Genomic DNA, 25585 nt, shown 5'->3' on the forward strand with positions numbered 1-25585 from the left:
TGAGAAGGGTCAGGGGCACGTTCGTCCAATTTCTTTGGGCAGATAGTTTTTCATCGTGGCTATAAATACCCCTCTTGCCCTTCCTCACTTCCTTTACTCCGCTCGAGCTCTCTCCAGCTCGAGCTTCTCAAACCCTAGCACCGCTTCTACTTCATCATCGACGATGAGGAAGAGCTTCACTGCCTCGACCTCGTCGCCGCCGTACTCGCGCCGATCACGAAAATCTTCACTCTGCCGCCGCTGTAGCCATCTTCCTCCGCCAAGTTAGGGCATGGAAGATCTAGACAGGCGAACATCACTTCTCCACCTCACTGTTCCTTGTGTTCTTCATCCAGGGTAATTAAAAGTTACTTTTACTACCCTCGTTGATTCGAATGATTATCTACAAAATCTTCAAAGGTGTTTTTCTTCATATCTTCACACACTAAAACACCTCTCATATCATCTGTTCTTGATTCGTTTCTCTAAGCTATGTTTTTCTTCAAGATTCCTCAAATGTGTGAATTTTTGATCTACACATCTCTGGAACCTAAGACAAAGAATGCTTAGTGAGATTATTCAAGACTCATCTGGTCAAATTCCTCAAACTTGTTCTTTTTACAAAACCTTCTGAGAACGCATATGACCTCTCCAAATTCCTCGCAACTATACTATGTTCACAGGTACTCATGTCAGCTTCTGAACCACTAGGTTCTCATCAAATTAACTCATTTGCAGCATTCCTCGAAGAAAAGTTACATACTTTAGAAAATTAGATTGTTCAAATTCCTCAACTGAAGAAAATGGCTGACGGTAAGAAGACACAGAAAGGAGGAAAGCGGACTGAGGTCAACACAACATTTGAGATCCCTGATGATATATATGCTGGGTACTGCACACCTCCTGAGGAAGACAAAAATCAGCGCAAGGTGCGCATTCAGAAGATAGAGAGGACATGGGCAGGAGAGTGGAGGGAGTACAGGTATGTTACTCCCAAGTACATAAAGAAATTCACACTCAATCCTCCATGCCCAAGACCTCCATTGGCACCTGGCCAAATAGCTGATCCCACCAGCCTTAAGCGCGGTGAGAATTATCCTGATGAATGGGCAAAGCGCCATGCCAAGCTGGCCAGGCAAGCTAGAGAAGCAGTGAGGAAATTCAGTGAAGACTCTGCTGCTGCTGCTGCCTCTGCTGAGGCCTCTGCTGTCAAGCCGGAGAAGGCTATGTCAAACAAGCATGCGCGTAAGCCAAGTGCTTCACCAATAGTGCCCTCAAGGCCAAGTTCCTCAGCAATGCCCTCAGGGCTAGAATCCTCAAAGCCCTCACGGCCAATTCCTCATGCTGCTCCTGCTCCTTCAAAATCCTCAGCTCCTCCAAAGTCCTCGGCTATTCCAACAAAGTCCTCAGCACCTGTGCATCTTGCCTCGTGCCAAAGGACCACAGGCGTCTCAATTGCCTCAGGAGCTTTAGCTAGTTCCTCAGCTGCACCAAATTCCCCAACGGGACCCTCTCTACTGAAGACAAAGGCTATTGCTGGACGAGGTCCTCGCCCTAGTCCTTAGAAGAAGTAGGTCGCCTTCCAAGTGCCGCCTGAAGAAGACGAAGCTGATGATGATGAACTTGCTGAAATCATCAGAGATAGGCAAGTCAGGGCCGCTAGAGCCAAGGGAACAGATGTGCAACTGCTTTTGGATCCCAAGTTGATCCTCGAATACATTGATGTTTGGCACAAGAACCACAACACTCCCATGCCTGATTTCAAGCTGACTCCTGGCCAAAGTCACATGCTGACCCACTTCATTCAAGAAGAAAAATGGAAATTTGAGAAGGCCAGGCAGATCAAGAAAGCGCAGTACAAGAAGGAGCGCTATCTGAAGAAAAACATTGTCTCTATGACAAATGAAGAACATGTCGCTATTCAAACTGAGATCTAGAAACTCAGTGATGACTTTGACGCATACCGCGCTGATTGGCTTGGAGCCAAGGTTCGTTTTGTGAGGCTTGCTGATAATTTCACTTCCAATGTTGCTGCCCCAATGCAACAGGAAATTCCTCAGGCTGAAGCATCTGCTCAGCCGACTGAAGAACATGCCAGCAGCGTAGATGAAAATCAGGCTTCTGAAGAAAATGTGAGTTCCAGGGCTGATGACTGCATTCCAGCCACTGAAGAAATTGCCAGGGCATCCTCTAGTGGTGCGCCTGAAGAAACTGAAGAAATCAGGGCAACTGCATCAGTTGTGCCTGAAAAAAATCAACCAGATTCCTCTGCTCCTCCTGCGCCAACACCAACTCCGATCCTTCCATCTGCATGAGATGTGAAGAAGACCAAGGCTGCAAAGCGCGTAGCAGTGAAGAAAAAGGAAAGCATCAGCTACTTCAGATTCTTCAGCTCCGAAGAAGATGAAGCCTTTGACCAGTTCATTTGCTAATCCCATTGACGTTGTTCCAATCTCAACCATGCCATCAAAGAACCTCATTCCTTTTGGTGAAGAATATGAGATCCCTAGCGGATCTAATGAAGAAAATCATTCTGCTACTTCGTCAGAGTAGATTGATGAAGAAATTGAAGTGGATACGATCCCTTCAACACCTGTTATCTCCTCGCCTATGCCTCAGTTCACAGCTGAAGAGGCTGGCGTTGAAGAAATGGAAGATGAAGATGTGGACGTTGGCTGCTTCACACTAGTGATGAGTGATGAATTCTGGGAAAGTCAGCATCCAAACTCTCCAATGTTCACACCATTGCAGCAAATGCCTCAGTCCCCTGCACAAACTGTTCAAATGGATCTGAAGAAACTCACCCCACTTCATCTGTACATGAGGAAATTCCAGCCACTAGTGCTGAAGAAACTGCTTCTGCTGAACATCTGAAGACAAAGACTGCCACTGAAGAGGAACCAGAAATTCCTCAGCCTGAAGAACCTGAGATTGCAATTCCTGAGGTCGTGATGCAACTCACTGACACTCCTCTGCCCAAGCCAAAGGATCCATTCTCACACAAGCAAAAGTTCAAAGCTAATGATTTCTTCGGCGAGCATGTATTCTTTGAAGACTACAACCCATATGATTCTACTTGTATAAGGAAGAGACGTTTTTGGACTGCTAGTCAAGCAAATTTCTATTCCTCGGTGCTGTTCAACAAAGAGAAAATCTTCTACCATGAGCACATTCCTCACGTGGATATGGAATATCTGTCGTGTTTCGGGCCAGTCCTAAGTGTTCTTCACGATGCTAGACTGCTAAACTTTTGCTCTGACATCTGTGATTGGAATGAAGAACTGATTCTTCAATTTTATGCGACGTTGCACATCATAGGAGATTCTGATGATGTGAATTCATGGGTGCTGGACTGGATGTCTAAGAACACTCACTACACAGCACCAGCTACTGAATTGCTTCGTGCCTTACCACTCAGTCCTCCCCTTGAAGAAGCTCGTTGCATCTACAGTGAACTTGAGCTTACAAATCACTACATGCAAGTTCTGATGAAACCTTTGAATCCAGGTCAGGCCCCACGAACCAAATTCCTCGTGAAGGAATTACTTTATGTGCCCAGAACTGTCTATCGTATTCTTACGAGGACAATGAGTCCTATCAAAGGCCACGACTCATCTGATGAGGAAATTGTTGGCATCATGAAGAATCTGGTATTCAATATCGTTCATGGCATTCCTGTCAATTATCACGATTTCCTCATGAGGACTCTGGCAAATGTTGCACTGTCTCCATTTGAGCTGAAGCCTTATGCACCTTGGATTATGAGATTCCTCAGGACAAGGTCTTCACTCAACTACAAAGCCGTTTTTCAGAATCACCTCAGCAGACCAATTCCTCAGTTGATGAAAAGGGCAAGGCACCAGCTGTTATAGATGAAGGCATTCATCCATTGGATGGACAGTTTCGCAAAGCTGCCTCTTATTCCACCAATGATGACTCTGCCTCTGCCCATGCACCCAAGTCTACTCCTCAAGCCACTGCTCCTCGTGTGATGACTGATCGTGAGCTTCTACTTAGTCTTCACTAGAAGGTGGATCGAAATCATAAATGGGTTAAGTGTCAGTTTGGTTCATTTCTTCACAACATGACTGCTACACACGATGCAGTGAAGAAAAAGCATTACTACCTCCATGAAGTCTTCGGTCGCACCTGGGCAATACTGTCACATCTGTATGGTGAAGAAGATCTGAAGAAAATGGGTCTCAAGGAAGATTTTGACTAGTCTGCACCTCCACCGAAGAAATTCAAGAAGGTCAAGGTTCCTTCCTTGGTGGCCAGCTCATATTCTTCATTTTGCGACACTGATGAGAATGAATACTTTGACGACACTGCGGCAGGCCCTACTACGAAAAACAACCCCAACAACGCTGGCGCTCCTTCATCAACTTGATATTCTTCAGGGGCGTTAGTCCTCATATTCGATCCTTTTGGTCATTTGATGACAAAGGGGAGAATTTTGAGTTAGTCTTCAAGCGGGTCTTTCTATATGGGTGTTCCTTTTAAGTTACAACTCTTGTTCTTCTGAGACTTTATTGGATCGAGTTGTAAACTTAAACCCGATGGTGCTCTGATACTTTTGATATGTTTTTCTGCATGCTTATTCCTCATATATGCTAATGCACACATGCTGAATTACATCAGTCACCATATTGCATCATGCATTTCAAATTCTTCACTATTATGTCAAATGCGTGTATGAATTACAAGATATAGGGGGAGATCTCCATGATTCAACTCTTCAAGTGTGCATTGTTTCAAAAGAAAATTCCTCACTATGCACATCTTCAGGGGGAGTTCTTCTATATCTTGCAATCAAATTCCTCAATATCAGTACTTACACTTCATATGTTTATCCCTATTGAAAACTTAACCTATATTGTCATCAATCACCAAAAAGGGGGAGATTGTAAGTGAATCTAGTGCCTCTTAGTGATTTTGGTGTATTGAAGACTTATAGGTTAAGGGACTAATGTGTTTGTGAGTGTAAACAGGTCTATAAGTCTATGAGGAGTTTGATATTTACAGAGAAAGTCGACCCCTAAAAATGAAGTTCTTCGACTGAAGACTTTGGATCTCTGAAGACTTTCTGAAGACTTTGAAAGTGAAGAAATTGCTGTGACCTTGAAGACTTGGTATTCATTCGAGGAACATGAAGTGTGAAGACTCTTGTTTTCGTAGTTTCATTTTCTCTTTCTTGAGTCATAGGAAACACCGTACTGTTAAAGGGGGTTGAGGAAATACTAAGGAAAAATTTCCATGTGATGCTCAACCAAAGTCCTACACCTACCAATCCCTTCGAGTGAAGCTATTGGAAATCTCATACAGTCCAGTCATATTCTTCAGTGACAGAGACGAAGTTCTTCTGGTCTCTAAGGAATTTGTCCTGATTGAGGAGTTAGGAATTCGCCAGTGCGGATTGCCTACACAGTGAGGAACATGATAGCCTTGAGGATTTTGCTACTCAAAATTCTGACCGTTGCTGTGCTATGCGCCAGCTGTCCCAAAATATCTATCCACCTAACGGTCATATCATTGAAGGGCATTTATGTCTTATCATGTCGGGCTGCTCCCTAGGCTATAAATAGCCACCCCCTACGACCACTAGCTGGTTGGCTGCTCCGAGAGAAACTGACACTTGTCATTTGAGAGCAACCCATCCTCCGAGGACTTTGAGCGAAAATCATCAAGTGAGGAAAAACCCAAACCCAAACACCTACAAACCCCAAGTGATTGAGCATCACTTAAGAGATTGATCCTGCGTGGATCCGACGTTTGTTACCTTTGAAGATTGTGCTTCTTCCAGACGGTTAGGCATCATGGTCTAGAGCATCCAAGAGGAATTGTGGATCGCCGAGTGACCAAGTTTGTGAAGGTTCGGAAGTCACCTAAGTACTTACCGCGAGTGATTGGACGAGGTCTGTGTGACCTTAGTTCAAGGAGAATACGATGAGGACTTGGTGTCCTGAGCTGCGTGTTCAGGACTGGGTGTCTGGGACTGTGTGTCCTCGAGTTTAAATACACAGCCGCTCCAACCAGACGTACAACTGAGACAACAGTTGGATCTGGTCTACCAAACATTGTCTTCACCAAGCTTACTGGTTCTATTCCTTCAACTCTTTCATTTCCTCATAACTGTGTTGTGTGTTTGTTCATATCTGTGTTTGAAGAATTTGACTAAAGACTTTCTCAATTTCCTCAGTTCAATTTCTTCAGTCTGTTTGTCTTCATCCTGTGTTATCCTGTGCTTACGCTTCCTGTACTCTGTGCCTGTCTTCATTTCATCATGATGACTATGCTTGTATTCTGTTATGTTTACTTTTGAGTACTTATTCCGCTGCTAGTAGTTCTTCGCTAAGGAATTTCCTCACCGGCAAATTCCTCAGTGAAGAATTTCATAAAAATCGCCTATTCACCCCCCTCTAGTCGATATAACGCACTTTCAGTATGACAGTAACAGGGATGCCCAGCCCCGAAATGAAAAATAAATTTACTTTATGTTGTCAAATAATAAATTCCTTGGAAAGTGTTGGTATGGACGGTACCCGTGGATACGGCTAGCCGTGGAGTGTGAAAGTATGGTGGAAAAAGGAATAAACTTTCTTTTATGTTTGGGAACCGCCAATGATGTATCTATCATGGAAAGAGTTGGGAATTACTCTGTCGTTTTCGTTGACGGGAAAAGTATGCCTCTCAAAACAAGTTTCTCTCAATTTAAGCCTTGAGCTCTGGCACCTCTACAAATCTCCGCTTCCCTCTGCGAAGGGCCTATCTATTTACTTTTATGCAAAAAAATTGAGTCTCCATATTCTCTTATAAAGCACCAACTAGGGAGCACTATGATCATACTTGAGCAATGGATGTAGCTATTATTCGAGTGTGTTTCGTGAGTGGATCAATGATTGAGCATGATGGGCTAGGGATAACTTTATTTAGTGTTGATATTTTGAAAGTCCAAATATAGACTATTGCTTTGAACCATCTAAAAGTCCAAATTTCCATGCTACAAAAGAAAATAATATGTTATGAACATGATAGGAAGCATTCCATATCAAATTTTTATCATTTACCTACTCGAGGACGAGTAGGAATTAACCTTGGGTATGCTGATACATCTCCAACGTATCTATAATTTTTTCTTGTTCCATGCTGTTATATTATCAATCATGGATGTTTTATATTCATTTTATAGCAACTTTATATCATTTTTTCGGACTAACCAATTGACCTAGTGCCCAGTGCCAGTTGCTGTTTTTTTCTTGTTTTTACTTTGCAGAATATCCCTATCAAAGGGAGTCCAAATGTCGTGAAACTTTTTGGAGATTTTTTTAGACCAGAAGGCAACTTGGGAGCCAAGGAAGCACCTGGGGGAGGCCCGTGGGGCCCATAAGACACCAGGGCGTGCCAGAGGCCCCTAGCACGCCCTGATGGGTTGTGGGGCCCACGGGGGTCTCCTGCACCGCCTCTCAGCTCTATAAATACCCAAATATATCAGAAACCCTAAGGGAGTCAATGAAACATAACTCCAGCCGCCGCGAGTTCCAGAACCACCAGATGCAATCTAGAGCCCTATTCCGTCACACCGCCGAAGGGGAACACCATCACGAAGGGGTTCATCGTCCTCATTGGTGCTCGTGCGATGATGCATGAGTAGTCAACCATAGACCTACAAGTCTGTAGGCATTAGCTAGATGTCCTCTTCTCTCTTTTTGATTCTCAATACAATGGTCTCTTGGAGATCTATTTGATGTAATGAACTTTTGCGGTGTGCTTGTTGGGATCCTATGAAGTTCGAGTTTCTGGTCAGATTTTTATCCATGAATATTATTTGAGTATTTTTTGACCCCTTATATGCATGATTATTTATAGCCTTGTATTTATTTTCCAGTTATTTGTTTTAGTTAGGCCAACTAGATTGATTTTTATTGAGATGGGAAGAGGTGCTTTGTGATGGGTTCGATCTTGCAGTACCATCACCCAGTGACAGAAGGGGTAGCGAGGCACGCATGTATCCTTTCTATTAAGGATGGAAAGGTGGGATATATTCCTACATGAATATATCTTGTCTACATCATGTCATCATTCTTATTGCATTACTTTGTTTCTCCATGAACTTAATACACTAGATGCATGTTGGATAGCGGTCGATGTGTGGAGTAATAGTAGTAGATGCAGGAAGGAGTCGGTCTACTAATCTTGGACGTGACGCCTATATTCATGATCATTGCCTTGGATATCCTCATAATTATTTGTTATTCTATCAATTGACCAACAGTAATTTGTTTACCCACCGTGTGCTATTTTCTCGAGAGAAGCCACTAGTGAAATCTACAGCCCCCGGGTCTATCTTTTATCATATTTGCTTTCCGATCTATCTTTTACCATATTTGTTTTCAGATCTATATTTCCAAAAACCCAAAAATACCTTGTTGAATTTTTCCTTACTTATTTTATTTCATGTTTTATCAAGATATATTTATCCAAACTCATACAAATTTATCTATCTTTTTACCAAGGAGGGATTGACAACCCGTCTTACGCGTCGGGTTGTAGGTATTTGTTCTTTCTGTGCAGGTACCGTTTACATAGTGTTGCTTGGTTCTCCTACTGAATTGATAACCTTGGTTTCATAAGTGATGGAAATACCTACCATAGTTGTACTGCACCATCCCTTCCTCTTTGGGAAAATACCGACGTAGTTTCAAGCCGCGTCATGCACAAGTCAGGGTACCAACGTACCCATATCTTAGTACACCGACAATTTGCATCATTTATTAATGGTTTTGGTGCACTTTTATATTATTTTTCTAGACTAACCTATTAATCTAGTGCCCAGAGCTAGTTCATGTTTTTTTTGCTTGTTCTTGGTTTTATATAAAATCAATATCTAGGAAGGTCAAAATACCCTGGCACTTTATGAGTTTTTGTGGAATGCATATGATTTCTGGGAGAAAAAATCAATGGGAAACGACTCCCGAGGGACTGGTACTTTTTGAGCTTGCGTTGGTTTTTCCCTTGAAGAGGAAAGGGTGATGCAAATAAGTAGAGATAAGTGTTTCCCTCACTTAGAGAACCAAGGTATCAATCCTATAGGAGAAAATGCACAAATTACCAATACCTGCACAAACAATCAAACACTTGCACCCAACGCGATAAAGGGGTTGTCAATACCTTCATTGTCACTTGCAAAAGTGAGATCTGATAGAGATAGATAAAACTAATCAAAAGATAAAGTAAATATTTTTGGGGGTTTTTTGGTTTATAGATCGGAAAGTAAAAGATTGCAAAATAGTAGATCAGAAACTTATATGATGGAAAATAGACCCGAGGGACATAGATTTTGCTAGAGGCTTCTCTCAAGATAGAAAATAATATGGTGGCTGAACAAATTACTGTCGAGCAATTAATAGAAAAGCACAAAGTTATGACGATATCCAAGGCAATGACTATGAAATATAGGCATCATGTCCATGGCAAGTAGACCGACTCCTGCCTGCATCTACTACTATTACTCCACACATCGACCGACTTCTGCCTGCATCTAGAGTATTAAGTTTATGAAGAATAGAGTAATGCTTTGAGTAGGATGACATGATGTAGAGGAATAAACTTAAGCAATATGCTGTAAACCCCATATTTTTATCCTCGATGGCAACAATACAATGCGTGCCTCGCTTCCCTAGTGTAACTGGGAGAGGACACCACAGGATTGAACCCAAAGCTGAGCACTTCTCCCATTGCAAGAAAAACCAATCTAGTTGGCCAAACTAAAACAATAGTTCGAAGAGAATTACAAAGATATCAAATCATGCATAAAAGAATTCAGAAAAGATTCAAATAATATTCACAGATAAGCTAATCATAAATCCACAATTCGTCGGATCTTGACAAACACAGGCAAAAGAAGATTACATCGGATAGATCTCCAAGAACATCAAGGAGAACATGGTATGGAGAATCAAAGAGAGAGTGAGAGAAGAAGCCATCTAGATACTAGCTATGGACCCATAGGTCTGAGGTAAACTACTCGCGCTTCATCAGAAGGGCAATAGAGTTGATGTAGATGCCCTCCGTGATCGAATCCCCCTCCGGCAGGATGCCGGAAAAGGCCCCAAGATGGGATCTCACGGGAACAAAAGGTTGCGGCGGTGGAAAAGTGTTTTCATGGATGCTTCTAGTGGTTTGGGAATATATGTGAATATATAGGAGGCAAAATTAGGTCAGGGGGTCACCGAGGGGCCCACAAGGTAGGGGGCGCGCCCTACCCCCTTGTCGCCGCCTCATGGATCTTCTGACTTGATCTTCAAGTCTCCCAGGTTTCTTCTGGTCCAAGAAAAATCATTGCGAAGGTTTTATTCCATTTGGACTCCGTTTGGTATTCCTGTTCTGCGAAGCTCAAAAACAAGGGAAAAATAGAAACTAGCACTGGGCTCTAGGTTAATATGTTAGTGCCAAAAATAATATAAAATGGCGTATTAATGCATAGAAAACATCCTAAACATATAATATAATAGCATGGAACAATAAAAAATTATAGATACCTTGGAGACGTATCAAGCATCCCGAAGCTTAATTCCTGCTCGTCCTGGAGTAGGTAAATGATAAAACTGAATTTTTGATGTGGAATGCTACCTAACATATTTATCCATGTAATTTTTCTTTATTGTGGCATGAATGTTCATATCGATAAGATTCAAAACAAAAGTTTAATATTGACATAAAAACTATAATACTTCAAGCATACTAACAAGTCAATTATGTCTTCTCAAAATAACATGACCAAAGAAAGCTTATCCCTACAAAATCATATAGTCTGGTTATGCTCCATCTTCATCACACAAAATATTCAAATCATGCACAACCCCAATGACAAGCCAAGCAATTGTTTCATACTTTTAATGTTCTCAAACCATTTCAACTTTCACATGAGCGTGGGCCATGGACATAGCACTATAGGTGGAATAGAATATGGTGGTTGTGGAGAAGACAAAAAAGAGGGAGACAGTCTCACATCAACTAGGCGTATCAACAGGCTATGGAGATGCCCATCGATAGATATCAATGTGAGTGAGTAGGGATTGCTATGCAACGGATGCACTAGACCTATACGTTTATGAAAGCTCAAAAGAAAACTAAGTGGGGGTGCATCCAACTTGCTTGCTCATGAATACCTAGGGTAATTTGAGGAAGCCCAACATTGGAATATACAAGCCAAGTTCTATAATGAAAAATTCCCACTACTATATGAAAGTGACAACATAGGAGACTCTCTATCATGAAGATCATGGTGCTACTTTGAAGCACAAGTGTGGAAAAAGGATAGTAACATTTCCCCTTCTCTCTTTTTCTCCGATTTTTTTGGCTTCTTTGGCCTCCCTTTTATTTTTTTCCTCACATGGGACAATGCTCTAATAATGAAGATCATCACACTTTTATTTACTTACAACTCAAAAATTACAACTCGATACTTAGAACAAAATATGACTCTACATGAATGCCTCCGGCGGTGTACTAGGATGTGCAATGACTCAAGAGAGACATGTACGAAAGAATTGTGAAAGGTGGCTTTGCCACAAATACAATCGGAACGGTGGAAAGTAATATGACAATGATGGAACGTGTCATAATAAAACGGAATGGTGGAAAGTTGCATGGCAATATATCTCGGACTGGCTATGGAAATGCCATAATAGGTAGGTATGGTGGCTGTTTTGAGGAAGGTATATGGTGGGTGTATGGTACCAGCAAAACTTGTGCGGTACTAGAGAGGCTAGCAATGTTCGAAGGGTGAGAGTGTGTATAACCCATGGACTCAACATTAGTCATAAATAACTCACATACTTATTGCAAAAATCTATTAGTCATCGAAACAAAGTACTACACGCATGCTCCTAGGGGGATAGATTGGTAGGAAAAGACCATCGCTAGTCCCCGACCACCACTCATAAGGAAGACAATCAAAAAATACCTCATGCTCCAACTTCGTTACATAAGGGTTCACCATACGTGCATGCTACGGGACTCACAAACCTTAACAGAAGTATTTCTCCAATTCACAATTACTCACTAGCATGACTCTAATATCACCATCTTTATATCTCAAAATAATCATATGAATCAAACTTCTCATAGTATTCCATGCACTTTATATGAAAGTTTTTATTATATCCCTCTTGGATGTCTATCATATTAGGACTAAATTCATAACCAAGACAAATTACCATGATGTTTATAAAGACTCTCAAAATAATATAAGTGAAGCATGAGAGTTCAATAATTTCTACAAAATAAAGCCATCGCCGTGCTCTAAAAATATATAACTGAAGCACTAGAGCAAAATTGCCTAGCTCAAAAGATATAAGTTAAGCACATAGAGTACTCTAATAAATCACGATTCATGTGTGTCCCTATCAAAAGGTTTGTACAGAAAGGATGATTGTGGGAAAATAAAAATTAAAGACTCATATGATACAAGACTCTCCAAGCAAAACACATATCATGTCGTGAATAAAAATATAGCCTCAAGTAAAGTTACCGATAGACGAAGACGAAAGAGGGGATGCCTTCTAGGGCATCCCCAATCTTAGGCTCTTGGTTGTCCTTGAATATTACATTGGGGTGCCTTGGGCATCCCAAATATTACGCTCTTGCCACTCCTTATTCCATAGTCCATCAAATCCTTACCCAAAACTTGAAAACTTCACAACACAAAACTCAAGACAAAATCTCATGAGATCCGTTAGTATAAGAAAATAAATCACCCCTTATGGTACTGTTGTGAACTAATTATTTATTTAAACTGGTGTAATATCTAACGTATTCCAACTTCTTCATGGTTCATACTCCCCGATACTTCCCATAGATTCATCAAAATAAGCAAGCAACACAAAGAAAACATAATCTGTCAAAAACAGAATGGTATTTAGTAATATGTAACTCTCGAATACTTCTGTAACTCCAGAAATTCTGAAAAATTAGGACAACAGAGCCAATTTGTATCTTAATATTCTGCAAAAATTATCAGTATTTTATCACGCTTCTGTTAAAAATGAGAGTTGTTTTCGTGAGCACAAAAGTTTCTGTTTTCCAGCAAGATCAAATCAACTATCACCGTAAGCTACCCCAAAGGTTTTACTTGACACAAACACTAATTGAAACACCAAAACACAATTACTAAAGAGGTAATAATATGTATTTTATTCAATAATAGTAGCAAACTAAAAAACACAAAAGTAAAATTGGGTTGCCTCCCAACAAGCGCTATTGTTTAACGCCCCTAGCTAGGCATTGTGATTTCAATGATGCTCACATGAAAGACAAGAATTGAATCACAAAGAGAGCATCATAAAACACGTGAAAAACACATCTAAGTATAACATACTTCCTATGCATAGTCATTTTATAAGCAAGCAAACTATCATGACAAGGAAAAACTAGCATATGCAAGGAAGAAGAATGAAGCAATGACAATCTCAACATAACAAGAGGTAATTTAGTAACATGAAAATTTCTACAACCATATTTTCCTCTCTCATAATAATTACATGTGGGATCATATTCAAATTCAACAATATAGTGGGACCATATTTTCCTATCACTTAAAATTTTCTCTACATGATCCACATGCATGCAAAGTTGACACTCTTCCAAAATAGTGGGAATATCATTAACTAAAGTCATAACCTCTCCGAGTCCACTTTTATCAAAAAACTTCATAAGATTGCTATCAGGGACTCACAGATAATAGCATGGAACAATGAAAAACATGGGAATATATACGTGCGTGCATGGGGTCCCTGACTATATACGTGTGGGTCCCTGACTATATATATATGTGTGTGTGCATGATCAAAGCTCTATCTCTATCTTGAGGTAATCCTATGCTGACCCTAAAACGTGGGCGGAGGAGGAGTATATATAGTCCAGGGGTAGAGAGAGGTACATGGGGCTCGGCCCAAGTCATGCACGCAGGCACGGTCCGGACGATCCGGATGGCGGTCCGGATGATCCTGGCGGTTGCCCAGATGGTCCAGCAAGGTCGCTGTGGCCGTGGATGGCCCGAATGTCCAGGATTTGGTCTAGACGTACGGCTAAGTCCGGTGATCTGGGTGAAGTCACGAATGATCCAGCTTCGTCATGGAGGTTGTTGTTGTCTTCGGGCGCTTTGGCCGGATTGTTCGAGACTTCGTCCGGATCGTCCGGGCAGCTGCTGAATTGCCTCATTTACTCTATGTCTTCGTGTTCGCTTTCCTCCCTCATTCAGACTTGCGCCTTAGCTTCTCCATGGCTGGTTAATTGGTGCCTGAGTATGCAAAGATTCTTCGCTTGCAGTTGTATCAATGTCTCATGTGATTCCAATGGGAGTTGAGCGTGGGGAGATATCACCTCAGACTCGATAGCTCTTGCTCGTGCTCATGTCATTGGTCCTCTTAGCATTTGGGGAGACGAAGATAGTGTAGGGGAACGTTGCATGGAGAACAAAAAATTCTATGTGATCGCTAAGTGGAAGCGTTTATCAACGCGATTGATGTAGTTGTACACGTTAACGATCCATCGTGATCAAGTACCGAATGTACGACACCTCCATGTTCAGCACATGTTTAGCTCCATGATGTCCTCACCTTCTCGATCCAGCAAGAGAGGCAAAGTAGTAGATGAGTTCTGGCAGCACGACGGCGTGGTGATGGAGCTGGCGAAACTATCCGCGGGGCTTCGCCAAGCACAACAGACATGGATGAAGGAGGAATTAGAACTAGAGAGAGACGGGGCGCCGCACACGGCTTGGGGATCATGGTGTGTCCTCCCATCTCTCCCTCTACACACATATATATAGGTGAGGGAGGGGAGATTGCAGGGGAGGGGCCGGCGGCTGCCCTGCCTTGGCGCCTCCCCTTTCCTTCCTAGCACATGGGCAGGGGAGGTGGAGTGCGCCCAGCCCCTTAGTGGGCTGGTGCGCCTCGCTCCTTTGGCCCATGAGGCCAACCAAGCACCGGTGGCCTCCTAGAACCCCTTTTGACAGTCCAATAATACTTTGGTGCATTTTGAAACCTTTCCGGTGACCAAATAGTATTGTCCTATGATACGGTTCCAATGTATCTATAATTTTTGATTGTTCCTTGCTATTATATTATCTGTTTTGGATGTTAATGGGCTTTATTTTACACTTTTATATTATTTTTGGGACTAACCTACTAACCCAAGGCCCAGTGCAAATTGCTGTTTTTTTGCCTATTTCAGGGTATCGCAGAAAAGGAATATCAAACGGAATCCAAACGGAATGAAACCTTTGAGAGAGTTATTTTTGGAACAAATGTGATCCAGAGGACATGGAGTGGACATCAAGAAACAAACGAGGAGTCCACAAGGCAGGGGGCGCGCCCTCCCCCCTCGTGGCTCAATCGACCTACTTCTTCCTCCTATATATACTCATATACCCTGGAAACAACCAGGAGCACCACGAAACCCTCTTTCCACCGCCGCCACCTTCTGTACCCAAGAGATCCCATCTTGGGGCCTTTTCCGGAGCTCCAACGGAGGGGGCATCGATCATGGAGGGCCTCTACACCAACTCCATGGCCTCTCCGGGGATGTGTGAGTAGTTTACTTCAGACCTTCGGGGTCCATAGTTATTAGCTAGATGGCTTCTTCTCTCTCTTTGAATCTCAATACAAAGTTCTCCTTGATCTTCTTGGAGATCTATTCGATGTAACTCTTTTTGCAGTGTGTTTGTCGAGATCCGATGAATTGTGGGTTTATGATCAAGTCTATCTATGAACATTATTTGATTTTCTCTGAAATCTTTTATCTATAATTGGTTATCTTTGCAAGTCTCTTCGAATTACCAGTTTGGTTTGGCCTACTAGATTGATCTTTCTTGCAATGGGAGAAGTGCTTAGCTTTGGGTTCAATCTTGCGGTGTTCTTTCCCAGTGATAGTAGGGGCAGCAAGGCACATATTGTATTGTTTCCATCGAGGATAACGAGATGGGGTTTATATCATATTGCATGAGTTTATCCCTCTACATCATGTCATCTTCCCTAAAGCGTTACTGTGTTCTCTTGAACTTAATACTCTAGATGCATGCTGGATAGCGGTCGATGTGTGGAGCAATAGTAGTAGATGCAGGCAGGAGTCGGTCTACTTGTCACGGACATGATGCCTATATACATGATCATGCCTAGATATTCTCATAATTATTCGCTTTTCTATCAATTGCTCGACAGTAATTTGTTCACCCATCGTAATACTTATGCTATCTTGAGAGAAGCCACTAGTGAAACCGATGGCCCCTGGGTCTATTCTACATTATATTAATCTTCCATCAACAAGCTATTTCTATTACCTTTTATTTTGCAATCTTTACTTTCAATCTTTATCATAAAAATACCAAAAATATTATCTTATCATCTCTATCAGATCTCACTCTCGTAAGTGACCATGAATGGATTAACAACCTATTTATCGCGTTGGTTGCAAGGTTCTTATTTGTTCGTGTAGGTACGAGGGACTTGCGTGTGGCCTCCTACTGGATTGATACCTTGGCTCTCAAAAACAGAGGGAAATACTTACGCTACTTTGCTGCATCACCCTTTCCTCTTCAAGGGAAAACCAACGCAGTGCTCAAGAGGTAGCATCCTATATATCAATCTTTACCTCCGGACCATTCCGGAGCTCCTCATCATGTCTGTGATCTCATCCGGGACTCCGAACAACATTCAGTCACCAACTCACATAACTCATATAATACTATATTGTCAATGAACGTTAAGCATGCGGACCCTACGGGTTTGAGAATGATGTAGACATGTGTAACTCCCTCGATGCGGCTATATCTCCTACGTGTCGAAGCACGACTTAGAGGCATAACCGCATTGAAAGCAATGTCGCAAGTGAGGTATTCTTCGCAAACAACCCATGTAATATAATTAAAAGGGAAATGATACATAGTTGGCTTACACTCGCCATGTCACACAAATACATAAATAAGTCATTACAATCATCCAATACACTCAGGGTCCGACTACGGTACCAAAATAAAAATCAACCCCCAAATGCGACAAAGTCCTCGATCGCCCCAACTTGGCACCACTACTGATCATCTGGGAAAGACACATAGTAATGACGTGAGTCTTCATCGAACTCCCACTTGAGCTCAAGAGCATCGTCTGGAGTGGTATCATCGGTCCCTGCATCTGGTTTGGAAGTAATCTGTGAGTCACGGGGACTCAGCAATCTCACATCCTCGTGATCAAGACTATTTAAGCTTATAGGTAAGGTAAAGGTATGATGTGGAGCTACAGTAAGCGACTAGCATATATGGTGGCTAACATACGCAAATGAGAGCGAGAAGAGAAGGCAAAGCACAGTCGAGAAACTATGATCAAGAAGTGATCCTAGAACAACCTACGTCAAACATAACTCCAACACCGTGTTCACTTCCCGGACTCCACCGAGAAGAGACCATCACGGTAACACACGCGGTTGATGTATTTTAATTAAGATCAACTTCAGGTTTTCTACAACCGGACATTAACAAATTCCCATCTGCCCATAATTGTGCGCACGACTTTCGAAAGTTCAAATCCCTGCTGGGCAGTCCCAACTTAGCCCATCACAAGCTCTCACGGTCAACGAAGGATATTCCTTCTCCCAAGACATTCCGATCAGACTCGGCATCCCGGTTACAAGACATCCCCAACAATGGTAAAACAAGTCCAGCAACACCGCCCGAATGTGCCGACAAATCCAGATAGGAGCTGCACATATCTCGTTCTCAGGGCACACTCGGATAAGCAATCCGTACAACTAAAACCAGCCCTCGAGTTTCCCCGAGGTGGCGCTACAAGGGGCTCTAGTTTGGACCAACACTCAGAGGAGCACTGGCTAGGGGGGTTTAATAAAGATGACCCTTGGGCTCCGGAAACCCAAGGGAAAAAGAGGCTACGTGGAAAATGGTAAAACCAAGGTTGGGCATTGCTGGAGGAGTTTTATTCAAGGCAAACTGTCAAGGGGTTCCCATTATAACCCAACTGTGTAAGGAAAGCAAAATCCGGGAACATAACACCGATATGATGGAAACTTGGGCGGCAAGAGTGGAACAAAACACTAGGCATAAGGCTGAGCCTTCCACCCTTTACCAAGTATATAGGTGCATTAAGATAAACAAGATAATATTGTGATATCCCAACAATAAATAAGTTCCAACAAGGAACGAACTCCAAGTTTCACCTGCAACTAGCAACGCTATAAGAGGGGCTGAGCAAAGCGGTAACATAGCCAAACAACAGTTTGCTAGGACATGGTGGGTTAGAGGTTTTACATGGCTATATGGGAGGCATGATAAGCAATTGGTAGGTATAGTAGCATAGGCATAGCAAAAGAGCGAGCATCTAGCAAGCAAAGATAGAAGTGATTTCGAGGGTATGGTCATCTTGCCTGCAAAGTTGTCAGAGTTGCCTTGATCCTCGAAAGCGAACTCAATGGGCTCCTCGTTCACGAACTCATCTCCCGGCTCTACCCAAACAAGAACAACAAGCAAAAAGGAACACAATCAACCATGTGCAATGCTCAAACAACGTGATGCAAACATGGTATGATATGCGGGATGCGATATGTGATGCATATGCATGATTTGACAAGGAATGATTGAACCTGGCATCAACTTGGAAATCCAATAGTTCCACTGGAAAGGAGAGTTGATTTCGGTTGAAATCGATATAAAGATCACCGGAATCGGATGCACGGTTTGGAAATGGAAAGGAAAACAAATATGGCACCGGTCTGCGATAGTCAACAAGTAACCAACTAAATGCAACAAGATAAATATGCTATGGCACTCAAACATAACAACAAAATACATGGCAGGGATCCACTCATGATGCTTGACAAAAGATGAACACTGAGCTACGGCTAATTCATCCATTAACAGGTTCAAACAAGCATGGCAAAACTGCAAATGAAAACAGGTTTCAGACTTAGTGAAATTAACACAAGTCTGGAATTTATCATCAGGAAGCAAACTTTAGAGCATGAAAACTACATGCTATAGGAACTTAACATGGCAAAGCAAGGCATCTCATGAAGCTACTCAAAGCACTTAACAAAAGTCCCTTAGTGATCTTGAGCCAAAAGGGATCAGAAAATACAATTGCAAGCATGTGAACATAGCAAAAACATAAACAGATGCAGATTTAGTGAAAAACTTGAGCATGCAAAACAGTTAACGAGTAGACATGTTTACGAGCTTGATACACTCACTACAGAGCATGGCATGACAAACTAAGCATAAAACCATGAATAAGACATGGCATAGAAGCTAGACATGGCAAGAACAACATCATAGCATGCACGGATCAATAGGAACATCCTCGGTAAAATCGTTAAACATGTCAACAATCTGCCAGGATCATTTTATAGCAAAAGTAGAGCTCGATTGACTCAAGCTAGGATGCTCCATAATTGCAAACAAAGACATGGATAGATAGAGCACCACAATGTTAACAAAACATCCTTACTGATCATCCTCAAAAGAGGCACGGATCACTAGGAAACAACATGAACATATGGCATAAAAACAAAAACAGGACAAGGACTTAGTGATCTAAGTCCCTGAAATCAGCATCAACGATTACGCTACTTTGCATGCTTGTGCTAGTCACCACAAATATCACAAAAATACATGGCAAGCACCCCTGTAAAGATGGCAAGGCATATAACAAAACACATGTAGAGCTCAGGATCATAGCATGCACACATTAAACATGGCAAAAATGACAAAAGGTCATTTGATGAAACCGATCTGACATATTCCTCACACAGCCCTCTTCCAACAGCATTTCGGGCATCAAGATGAGCCCAAATGAAAATGACGCAGTGAGATGAAATGATGTACTCGTCGAGATGAACATTTTGATATGCTACACGCACGAATCGGAGCTACGGATGCAGAGTTATGGCATATCAAAGAGTGCAAAATATTAGGGTTTCGGGAGGAAAAAGTCAACCCTCGAAGTGGATCCAGATCTGGATCAGCGCGGATTATGAGGTTCGTCGGGGTACTGTAGTTGCACGTGGTCTGAGGTTGCCTGAGTTCCCGTCGTCGCCGGAGTAGGAGGGAGAGGCGGTGAGGAGGCGAGGAGGAGGCTGGCCGGATTTGGTGGCGGCGCCGGCGTCCTCCGCGGCGAGGCAAGCACCGGCGGGCGGCGGGGCGAGCGCCGGCGGGCGGCGGGCGAGCGCCGGCGGGGAGGCAGATGGGCGGCGCGGCGAGTGGAGAGGCGGGCGGCGTCGGGCGCGGGGCGCGGCCCGGTTGCGCGGCGAGGAGGGCCGGCCTCGGGCCCGGCGGGCTTTGGCGGCAGCGGGGCAGGAGCTACCACGTGGCATTCGCTGATTCGCCGCAGGCGGCAGCGGCTTTGTCCAGCCGGGACGGACACGTCCGGCGCGGCGCGAGGAAAGAATTAGGGTTTGGGGGGAGAGGAGACCCAGGATTTCGGAAGAGTGGTCTATTTGTAGAGGTAGAGGAGGCTAGGAAGCTCCAAATGAGGTACGGTTGGTGGCCACGCAATCGTGATCGAACGCTCTAGATGATGGTGAGGGTTTAGGTGGGTTTTGGGCTAGTTTGGAGGGGTGTTGGGCTACAACACAGACGAGGCCTTTTCGGTCCCTCGGTTAACCGTTGGAGTATCAAACGAAGTCCAAATGGTACGAAACTTGACAGGCGGTCTACCGGTAGTAAACCAAGGCCGCATGACAAGTATCGGTCCAATCCGAAAACGTTTAACACCGCACACGAAAAGAGGTAGAAAGGACCATCGGAGGACATAGGATCGCCGGAATGCAAAACGGACAACGGGGAAAATGCTCGAATGTATGAGCTGAACACGTATGCAAATGCAATGCACATGATGACATGATATGAGATGCATGACAAAGACAAAACACACGAAGACACAAACCCGACAATGGAGAAATAAAATAACTTAGTGCCGGAAACGGCAAGAGTTGGAGTACAGATAAGGTAAATTACATCCGGGGTGTTACAACATGACCGAGATACCTCTCCGATTAATAACCAATAGCCGAACCTGGATGACCATATTGGTTCCTACATATTCTACAAAGATCTTTATTGGTGGAACCTTTATGACAACATACGTAGTTCCCTTTATCCGTTGGTATCTCCGTACCTAGTTCAATCTCGTTACTGGCAAGTCTCTTTACTCGTTCCATAATACATCATCTCGTAACTAACTCCTTAGTCACTTTGCTTGCAAGCATCGTGATGATGTATTACCGAGAGGGCCCAGAGGTACCTCTCCGATACACTGAGTGACAAATCCCAACCTCGATCCATACCAACTCAAAAGACACCTTTGGAGATACCTGTAGAGCATCTTTATGATCACCCAGTTACATTGTGACTTTTTATAGCACACAAGGTATTCCTCCAGTATCCGGGAGTTGTATGATCTCATGATCGAAGGAATATGTATTTGATATTAAGAAAAACAGTAACAATAAACGGAATGATCATATGTAAGCTAATGGATGGGTCTTGTCCATCACATCATTCCCCTAATGATGTGATCCTGTTATCAAATGACAACTCATGTCTATGGTTTGGAAACCTTAACCATCTTTTGATCAACGAGCCAATCTAGTAGAGGCATACGAGGGACTTGGTATTTGCTTATGTATTCACACATGTATTTATGTTTCCAATCAATACAATTCTAGTATGAATAACAAACCTTTATCATGATTAAGGAAATATAATAATAACCACTTTATTATTGCCTCTAGGGCATATTTCCAATAGTCTCCCACTTGCACTAGAGTCAATAATCTAGTTCACATCGCCATGTGATTAACATCCAATGAGTTCTACAATGTGATCATGTTTTGTTTGTGACAGCAGTTTAGTCAACGGGTCTGCCACATTCAGATCCGTATGTATTTTGAAAATTTCTATGTCCACAATGCTCTGCATGTAGCTACTCTAGCTAATTGCTCCCACGTTCAATACGTATCCAGATTGAGACTCGGAGTCATCCAGATCAGTTTCAATGTTTGCATCGACGTAACCCTTACGGACGAAATCTTTTATCACCTCCATAAACGAGAAACATTTCCTTAGTCCTCTTTAGGTACCTAAGGAAAATTTTGACCGCTGTCCGATGATCCACTCCTGGATCACTATTGTACCCCCTTGCCAAACTAATGGCAAGGCACATATCTGGTACACAATATGGCATACATAATAGAACCTATGGCTGAGGCATACAGATTGACTTTCATTCTCTCTCTATCTTCCATTGTGGTTGGGCTTTGAGTCTTACTCAACTTCTCACCTTGCAATACAGGCAAGAACCCTTTCTTTTACTAGTCCATTTTGAACTTCTTCAGAACTTTGTCAAGGTATGTGCTTTGTGGAAGTCCTATTAAGCATCTCGATCTATCCATATAGATCTTGATTCCCAATATATAAGAAGCTTCACCGAGGTTTTTCATTGAAGAATTCTTATTCAAGCATCCTTTTATTCTATCCGGAAAATCTATATCATTTCCAATCAATAATATGTCATCCACATATAATATTAGAAATGCTACAGAGCTCCCACTCACTTTCTTGTAAATACAGGCTTCTCCGTAAGTTTGTATAAAACCATATGCTTTGATCACATCATCAAAGCATATATTCCAACTCCGAGATGCTTGCACCAGTCCATAAATGGATTGCTGGAGGTTGCACACTTTGTTAGCACCTTTAGGATCGACAAAACCTTCTGGTTGCATCATATACAACTCTTATTTAAGAATCTCATTAAGGAATGCAATTTTGACATCCATTTGCCAGATTTCATAATCATAAAATGCGGCAATTGCTAACATGATTCGGACAGACTTAAGGATCGCCATGGGTGAGAAGGTCTCATCGTACTCAACCGCTTGAACTTATCGAAAGCCTTTTGCGACAAGTCGAGCTTTATAGACAGTGATATTACCATCACCATCCTTCTTCGTCTTGAAGATCCATTTATTCTCAATGGCTTTCCGATCATCGAGCAAGTCCACCAAAGTCCACACTTTGTTCTCATACATAGATCCTTTCTTAGATTTCGTGGCCTCAAGCCATTTATCGGAATCTGGCTCATCATAGCTTCGTCATAGTTCGTAGGTTCATCGTTCTCTACCAACATTACTTCCAGGACAGGATTACCGTACCACTCTGGTGCGGAACATGTTCTGGTCGACCTACGAGGTTCTGTAGTAACTTTATCTGAAGTTTCATGATCATCATCATTAGCTTCCTCTCTAGTTGGTGTAGGCATCATGGGAACAGTTTTCTCTGATGTGCTACTTTCCAATTCGAGAGAATGTACAATTACCTCATCAAGTTCTACTTTCCTCCCACTCAGTTCTATCGAGAGAAACTCCTTCTCTAGAAATGACCCATTGTTAGCAACAAAGATCTTGCCTTCGGATTTGTGGTAGAAGGTATACCCAATAGTTTCTTTAGGGTATCCTATCAAGATGCACTTCTCCGATTTGGGTTCGAGCTTATCAGGTTGAAACCTTTTGACATAAGAGTCACATCCCCAAACCTAAAAAATGACAGCTTAGGTTTCTTACAAAACGTTCATAATGTGTCGTCTCAACGGATTTCGATGGTGCCCTATTTAACGTGAATGCAGTTGTCTCTATTGCATAACCCCAAAATGATAAAGGCAAATCGGTAAGAGACATCATAGACCGCACCATATCTAATAAAGTACGGTTATGACGTTTGGACACACCATTATGTTGTGGTGTTCCAGGTGGCATGAGTTGTGAAACAATTCCACATTGTTTTAAATGAAGGCCAAACTCGTAACTCAAATATTTGCCTCTGCGGTCAGATCGTAAGAACTTTATTTTCTTGTTACGATGATTCTACACTTCACTCTGAAATTCTTTGAACTTTTCAAATGTTTCAGACTTGTGTTTCATCTAGTAGATATACCCATACGTAGTTAAATCATCTGTGAAGGTTAGAAAATAATGATACACACCGTGTGCCTCAACACTCATCGGACCGCATACATCGATATGTATTATTTCCAATAAGTCATTAGCTCACTCCATTGTTCCAGAGAACAGAGTTTTAGTTCACAAGTATCAAATGATTCATAATCAAGTGATTCCAAAATTCCATCTACATGGAGTTTCTTCATGTGCTTTACACCAATATGACCTAAACGGCAGTGCCACACGTATGCTGCACTATCATTATCAACTTTGCAACTTGAGGGAGTCCTAGATTAGGGGGTCTCCGGACAGCCGGACTATATCCTTTGGCCGGACTGTTGGACTATGAAGATACAAGATTGGAGACTTCGTCCCGTGTCTAGATGGGATTCTCCTTCGCGTGGAAGGCAAGCTAGGCAATACGGATATGTAGATCTCCTCCCTTGTAACCGACCTTGTGTAACCCTAGCCCCCTCCGGTGTCTATATAAACCGGAGGGTTTAGTCCGTAGGACAACATACAATCATACCATAGGCTAGCTTCTAGGGTTTAGCCTCTACGATCTCGTGGTAGATCAACTCTTGTAATACTCGTATCATCAAGAACAATCAAGCAGGACATAGGGTATTACCTCCATCAAGAGGGCCCGAACCTGGGTAAACATCGTGTCCCTACCTCCTGTTACCATCCGCCTTAGACGCACAGTTCGGGGCCCCCTACCCGAGATCCGCCGGTTTTGACACCGACATTGGTTCTTTCATTGAGAGTTCCACTGTGTCGTCATCATAAGGAGGGATGGCTCTTCTCGTTGTCAAGGAAAACATCACCTCTGGGGGAGCCCTAGCTGTAGGCCAAACTCTCCGACTAGGCGGCTTCGTCATGACCGCCCCCTCGGCCGCTGCGCCGACGATGACTTCTCGGGTCATCGAAAATAGCCTCAACATCGTCTCGAAATTTGCTGAGCAGATGGATCCAATGGAACTCTCCTCTTTGAACGAGCTCTTGGATCGCATCGCCACTCTGGGAGTCGCTACAGACTCCGATCAGATCGGGCTTAAACCCGACCAAAGGGAGATTAACTCTCCACCGGTGGTGGAGGAGCAATGCGGCGATTCTCCCTCTATCCTGAGGACGAACTATGTCCGGATTCCCGAGCTCTCCGAGCCGGATACCAGCTCACAGGAGGACATTGCCCTAACCCTGAACCTAGAATCAGGCTGCATACCGAACCTGCGGGGCAACATCCCGGAGCCCGAACTTCCAAGATCGGAAACTCCCCTGCCCTGGGGTCTCAGATTGGGTCAAGGTCTGGACTTAAATCCACCCACCACCCAGATACAAACGATCTTTCCCACATTAGGAAAGCGCCCCAAGAGACAGTACATCACTATTGGGCCAGATTCCTCCTTGTAATGAACAAGGTCAAGGACTGTCGGGAGGAAGACGCAATTTCATTCTTTTGCAACAATTGCACGGACAAGGGAATCCTCAATGCCATAAGTGGCCGTGACATAGCACACTTCGCTGACTTGGCGCCCCTAGTACGGAAGTACTGTGCGATGGAAAGCGCCTGGAAAACCCAAACAAAATTTTGGGATAATCCGGC

This window comes from Triticum urartu, chromosome 2 (genome assembly GCF_003073215.2).
Source record: "Triticum urartu cultivar G1812 chromosome 2, Tu2.1, whole genome shotgun sequence".
Lineage (NCBI taxonomy): Eukaryota > Viridiplantae > Streptophyta > Magnoliopsida > Poales > Poaceae > Triticum > Triticum urartu.